Source organism: Hypanus sabinus, chromosome 17 (genome assembly GCF_030144855.1).
Source record: "Hypanus sabinus isolate sHypSab1 chromosome 17, sHypSab1.hap1, whole genome shotgun sequence".
Lineage (NCBI taxonomy): Eukaryota > Metazoa > Chordata > Chondrichthyes > Myliobatiformes > Dasyatidae > Hypanus > Hypanus sabinus.
The window spans coordinates 46457896-46465592 of record NC_082722.1 but is presented as its reverse complement, the minus strand read 5'-3'; positions in this window follow the sequence as shown (position 1 = coordinate 46465592).

Genomic DNA, 7697 nt, shown 5'->3' with positions numbered 1-7697 from the left:
TGGGGCAGACATATATCTTCACTTTGGGGACTTCACAATTTCCAGCTCTCGTCACACAAATTATCCAGAATTGTTCTTTAAAAAAAATCTCAGGATATGTGGAAAATCCAGCCCTTTTACTCCCTCAAGTACTATTTTGAGATTCTTCTTCCCCCATCACAAATCATAGATTCATTTGAAAACAGCTTCTGACTGCTTTAACTTCAAAAGCATCCACAAGGGGTATATGCAGGCTGGCAATTGAGAGAACAGTATGTGGCAGCATTCAAGACTTTTTAAATTGAAAGTCAGCAGATACATGTATCATGCAGCAACATCACATACACTATATAATGAAATGCATATGTCAGATGCTGAAACACATAGAAATATATCTTGAAAAATAGATAGCATGGGCTGAATGTGTGGATATTGCAAATTTAAATTAAATGTATGAACTGATATTAGTCTTCCTAATTTCAGGGCAATGCCAGAAAATAGTCTATTTCCTAATTTAAGAAGCCATTATTCCATATTTACATCCTGAGTGCTATAGGGATTTCAAAAACTATTTAATTTGATCTCCTGTAACCCCATACTGCAGTGGCTTATTCTTCTCAGATGACTACTCATTAATAGTCTCAATTCCCCATTCCCAGTATTGTTGTAAAATTAGTGTATGTGGATTCTGACTTATAGTGCAAGATATATGCATGTCTCACAGCGGCATGTATACACTTCACCATGTGCTAAAGTGCATATATTTCAAAAGCAGATATATGGATTTCATTATCTAACATGTCTAAGAACCTCAGTTTCTTCCAGAAATTTGGTTGTATCCCATGGTGAAGAATATTTTTTAGGTACATTGCTTTTACATTCCACCAAACCAATCAGATTCCCATCTTGTATGGTAGTTGCTAGTGTGAAATTTTTGCACATGTACTGTAAATCTTTCCCAAACACGATCAAAAATAACGAGCCTTTAAAACATCAGGAGCAACAAACGGTCTGCTGGAGGAGCTCAATGGGTTGAGCAGCATCTGCAAAGGGGAAGGAATCATTAACGTTTCACATCAAAACCCCTATCAGATCTGGAAAATCAGGGTCTTGTCATTAAATGGATGGTGCTGGAGTGAAAATACAGATTTTTAAAAGCATAATCAGGTCCTTAGTTCTGTTAACACAATACCAAAATACATAAATTAAATGTTTACAAGGTTCTGACCGTTAGTGAAATCCATTTTAAATGACCATGTTAAACAACGGAATTTTATCGTATGCTATTTTTGTGGGGCGGGGGGGGGGGGGGTGGAATATTGTCAATACAACAAATTCAAAATGCATTTGTTACTCTTTTTTATTGCTTTATATCTTTTAATGTAATTTTGATACACTATTAGAATTGCTATTACTAGATTACCTTTGACTTTAATAAATCTCACAGTTATTTCTTCATCCTATTATATAAGAATTGCATGGTTGTTGAAGGAATGCAGCGTCTCTATAAGGAAGCATGTTTTTCCTGTCTATAAAATAGACAAAGGGAAGAAGCCTGTCTTTAACAGCCAATAATGACCCTTTTACTGTCTCATTTATTTTCATGCTTGGTGGTTGCTTTGCTCCATTTATATTTGTAATTTACCCCCAAAAGAAAATAATTGTTCGCAGGTACAGCCTCCTGTTTTTAAAGCAACCCAAATTCATTCTACCCTGCCAAAGCAAAATCCTGGTTAAATTTCTATCAGATGTAAATGTCTTTTACAGTACCACCCAGCATATATCAAATCAACTTAAAAGAGGAAGTTCAATTGCTTTATTGCTATGATTTGTGATGTGAAGTTGGTATTCACAATTCACTTATAGTTGGTTAAAATGCCAATCATGGATCTTGCATTCCGTCGGCTGTCAAGTTGTGTTGAATTGTCACCCTGAGTAGAATGCAATGGTTTTACAAGGCTGTGAGTACTTCCACTTTCCACATTGTAAAATCACATTATTATAATGAGAATGCAAATGACAAAAAAGCTGTGTGGAATGGCTGAAGATGAGTTACTTGTCAAAACTACTTAACTTTGGGAAAAGAGAGTGCTCACTCAACACAGCCATGTATATTCTAAATGGCGTCAACTTTACAGCCATGGCACGTGGCCAAGTGAAGGCTAAGCATGCTTTACTGGCTGCTGCGTGTCTTCTCGTTCCTGTTTACTGATATATTGTTCAGAATGCCTAAGCAAGTGCTGTTATGTCTGATATCTTCTTTTCAGCGATGTTTAATATAGGTTAACCCAAGTGAATATTTCAAATTGGAAGCTCTGTACAAAGGTAGAACAAGTTGAATTTAGTTGTAAATAGCCAGTTGATATGCGGACCAATTTAAAGCTGTTTGGTTGCTTTTGAAGAGTTTCAATTCTTACCAATCTAAAATGGTTTTCCTGCTCAGTCTGAAATCATTCGAATCATACCTTGTAGCTGCCACACTATAAAGGCATAGGTTTACCGTAAAACAAGTAGGATTATGGAAATCATTTCAAGAAGTGGTTTGCATCCAACAATCTGTAAGAAAACATGAGTTATTCTACCCTCTCATCTCGAATCGTAATAGATTTGCTGCAATAAACAGAAATCCTGAAAATGATCAGCAGGTTAAGCAGCATCTGTGGAGGCTAGGTTTGTGATTTCCAGCTATTTTAGTTTCCTTGTACTTTACAGATTGTAAACAGGAATAAATTACTCATTTAAATAACATTTGACATAAATTAGCACTGAAATGATGTAATTTTACAGGCCTCAATTTATCTATCACATATTTTGTTCAATTTTGTAAAATGGATTTTGTGTCATGGATTTTAAAGGTTAAATATGTAGAGGATTCCTGTAAATGTTTTCAATGAACACATTAGTGGAATCCATGATGCAAATGTTTACATAATTTCACCAGGTTACTTAACAGAAATGTAACCACAGTATATCTACACCAAACAAGAATTATCAGACTTTATTTCATTACCGATAAAGAAAACTTAAAATTCTCAAGTACTTCAGAACTAATATTTAGAGAAGCCATCTGCATTCTTTCACTGCTGTACACAGGGGCAAAGGATAAGTTATTTCCTATTCCAGCTCATTCTTGCAATTTATCTCTTGACTAGCCTTTTGTATAATAATACAGAATATTACAAACTATACAAGATGCCATAATATCTAACATATGCATGGTAACATACCCATTGGTACTTACTAATTATCCTGCTTTTTGATTAACTGATGTGAAACTAGATTGACTATAAAAAGATCATTCTTTATGTCTGGATAAACAGTACATTGAAATCCATCTGCAATATACCTTTGGTGCACCACATCAAGTCATGTGTGATATTAAACACACAAACGTGACATGATGCATGCATTCCTATGAGTTTAATGCGGAATGTCATTTACTTCTGTGCATACAAAAGTCTGCTGTAATCAAGGGTAAGTAAGTGCCCTGTTGTTCATTTCACTTAACCATTAAAAAGAAATGGGAATTTCTAACTTCCATGGTCTTGCAAAAGTTAGTAAGCCAGCTGTTAAAATAGAGTGAGGACCACATCCCGCCATCGTCCAGTAGGCTGCAATTTTAAGCTGTTGGTGTCAAAGCAATGCTCCTAAAACAACGTTCAGATCAGCACCGGAGAAGGACCATGTTGAGAACGCTTGCAGCTGTTCAGGGATTGTAGAAGGGAAAAATAGTTCCCAAACAACTCAGCAGTCTTACATTGGAAGCTAAATACTAGGGTGGCCACACCTTTACCATGTCATTTGGATTACCATGGCAACTTTCTAACCAGGCTCCCTGCTCAAACTTCCTCTGAATTGGTTGCTAAGGCAGATACGCAATTCAAAATACTGATGCTCCTCATACTGTGACCAAACTGTTGGAGTTTCTTTCTTCTAGTAATGTTAAGCAGGAATACCAGGAAAACATCTTAACCACTTGGAGCTCTTCCTCCTCCTTCCTTGACCTTATTCAAGATTTTTGCTGAGCTATACCTCAACACTCTTTTCCCATCATAACCCTCAATACTCTTACCCAATACAAATCTATCCAAAGGTTCAGCTGAGCTGAGCACTTATTCTTGTGGGGGAAGATGGGCATTTAAAATCATCCATGGGCCCATCTCCAACAGCATCTCACACTGAGATGAGACCTAGTTCTCATATTTCATCTTACAAGCCTCCATATCCAGCATGTCAGAACAGAGATAAGGTTGCCATGGTTGTCACCTTTCACCTATGAGCCTCCACCTCAGCTTCTGGACCTTTTTCAGAACAGGGATAGAGTTGCCCTGGTCTTCAGCTTTCACTCCTCATCATGCTTCCATTTGAATGTGGCTTTTTCAGGATCTGAGAGGGAAAACTATCAGAAACTAAATTAGACCTTCTTTAAACATCAGCTCTGACAAAGGGTCACAGATCTGAAATGTTGGCTGCTTCTCTTCTCACAGATGCTGCCCGACCTGCAGAGTCACTTTCAGCATTTTCTGTTTTTTGCTCCTTCTCTAAATGTGCTGATTTGGCTCTGATAATATCATCCAGTGTCAACTACGGTTTTAATGAGAGGCTCAGGTGGCATTGTCTGCATCAGATCAACCTAGTCAGGACCAAATATAGCAAATCTTTTATGATTTTCTCAGCATTCCTTTTGGGATCAGTCTGCGTTGGAGTAATTGTCAGGTCCCACAGGGATGATTAGGCTTCCCTGTCCCTGGCTTCCCTCAGCCCATTGTGCATTTGCTCCAGAAGCCTGTCCTTGTGGCGTACCAGCTGATTGGTGATCATTCCTCTGATCTGGCAGCAGCCTCCTTCGTTCACACCCATGGGCCAGCTGCTGTGTGGAATGTGGTAATGACTTTCGTGCTCACGGGAAGGACTGTTCACATGAGAATGAAGTTTCAACATGATGACAAAGCTCGGTGGAGGTGGCAGGTGTTAGATGGAATGATTGATGGGATTGTCAGCAAATGTTGATCTCAGAGTGAGGATGGATGCAAGAACAATGCCTGAGATGTGAAAAAACAGACGTAATACAAATCCGTCATCCTCTGGGTGTTAAGTTGTCATCTGATTCCTCCATCTGTCACCATTTGAACATTCTGTGGCAAGTGAAATTCCACTGAACAAAGCAATGACTTTTGTAAGGAAAAGAACACCAAGTCTTAGAGAGAAATAACCAGCAGCTTGTAAAGCAGTACACATGATGAAAATGTAGAGGAAATGAAGAAAATACAATGAGACTGAAAATTACAACACACAGCATTCTGAAGCCAAAGACTTACAGGCCTGTCCTATCTATGTCTGGTTCCTGTGTTAGTGATGCACCATCAATAACTCTCCAAGACGTGAAGTCGAGATATCGGCTTTTATTGACTGGAAGAAAGAACAAGCAGTAGTTGACCACCATACTACATCCTGGAGACTGAGGGCCGGGCTCAGGCCTCAATCGCCTTTATACCGGGGTCTGTGGGAGGAGCCACAGGAGCAGTCAGCAGGGGGTGTGTCCAGACAGGTATATGTAGTTCACCACAGTTAGTGAGCATACACTGAACAAAATCTCTAATCAAATGCGCTTCCTTCTTAAGTCTTCACCCTCTTCAGAAAATTCATGCTGTAACTTCAAATACAGTCTGTTGAAGTGAGCAACCAGACAATAAATAGATGCATTGTGACTCATCTTCAAGGTAGCGTTTCCAATCAGCTTTAGAGAGAAGAAACTGCCACCCATGGCGGTCTAGAAGAGCAGCCACCTTCGGACTGAAGCTAAGTTCCTGCATCGTCATCAGCACAGGCAACTCTGGGATTTACTTGGGGCTGCTGCTGCTGTTTCCTGAATGGGCTAAGCTGAGGAAATACCTCCTGCCATCCAGCAAGCCCAAGTCTGCATGCCGACCGGCCTCCAGCAATGCTCTCCGAGAAACTTTCCAGATCCATCAAAAGCATACAATGTGGAACCACTCCTTTTGGCCGTAAGCAGCAGCAGCATTGTAGGTAAAGACCTTGAACCTGCTCTGGAATGTGAATCCCATGTATTTTGTGAAGCTTCATTGTATGAGCTCAGTTGTTATAATAAAACTCATGCTGTGGGCAGCACGGCCAAATTTCATCCTAAAGAATGTAGTGTGATGTGTATCAGGAATATTGCTGTTTATATCCTATATGATGGGAAACACTTCTGACCTGCAATTATTATTTATACAGGAGGTTAAAGTTAACCAAACTGTGTAACTCCCAGAATAACTCAGCCTGTTAATGCTCTTATTTGATGCACACAGGGGCACTGTTCCAATGCAGCTTGGATGATGGTTTTAGTAAGGGGTTGATGTTCACCTCCTGAATTCAGATCTACTGATGCCTGTTCTGTTATCGCACATGGATTCTTTCCTCACAAACAATGGTGATCCTTCCACCTTTCAGTGTGTAGCTACTCCCTTAATTTACTGACTTGCTTATCTTAAGTAAGTAATTGAGAACGGTTCTTATAATGCCATTAGATAGCAGAAGTAAATGGATGCACAGGGCATAAGTATTTCTTTCTAATTTAGAGATACTTCACAGAAGCAGTCTCTTCCAGTCCAATGAGCCTGAGCCTGAGTCCAGTTGCACCCAAGTGACTAATTTATTTCATTTTCACTCTGTCCTTTTACTTTGAACTTAGAACTACAAACTTACGAACCCATTTATCTATATACCTTTGGAACCTGGGAGGAAACCGGAGAACCCAGAGGAAATGCATGCTTTCATGGGCAGAACATAACACTTCTCACAGGCCGCGGCAGAACTGAGTTCGGGTTACTGACACTGCCATAGCAGTATGCTAACCATGACACTACTGTGCCTTGCTTCTCCAATTTTTCACATTGTGTAAGTATCACAAAATAAGACATAGGAGAAGGAGTTGGTTGTCGTTCAATTAATAAAATCTCAGTAAGTCCTGTTTGCAATAACACCCTCCTCCCTCTATAGTCCAAAAATCTAGCAACCTCAGTCTGGGATAGATTCAGTGACAGCCTACACTGCTCTCTGGGTAGAAATTTGTAAAAAAAATCACAACATCCTTTTATAAGAAAGTCTACATCAACTCTAACCTAAATAGGTAATCCCTTATTTCAAAACTATGCCTCCTAGTTCTAGACTCCCTCACGAGGAGAATATTGTTCCTGCATCTACCCTGTCAGATTCTTATCTATCAAATGACCACCTCTCAGAGAGTACAGACCCAGCATTCAATAAAGCAGCAATGTGCAAAATGTCATCAAAGCTAGTAGTGTGGGAAACAGAATAATGGTATTGCAAAAAAAAATAATTTTTATACTACACAAAGGATGCCATGCGAAAAAAAACATTAATTTTTATTGTTATAAATGTTTTAGTTAGATATTTTGTTTAGTCGTCTGACAGATATGTAGATATTAGATTCCATTTCAAAAGATATGTGTTACACATCAAGTTGGGGTAGGTAGAGGTAGAAAGAAGACCAGTTCTTATAGCTCTCTATGTCCATGAGTCAGCTTTACAAGCTACCACACATTTATCTTGACTGCAAGGGGTCTAAACTGGACATGTGCAGAATGTGAGTATCACCTGGCATTAAGGGACTTGTTCTGAGATGGTCAGTTCTGTCCTGGAACATCGCCAGCCATGCTTCATAATCCCATTGCTTCACATTTCCTTCTGACTGG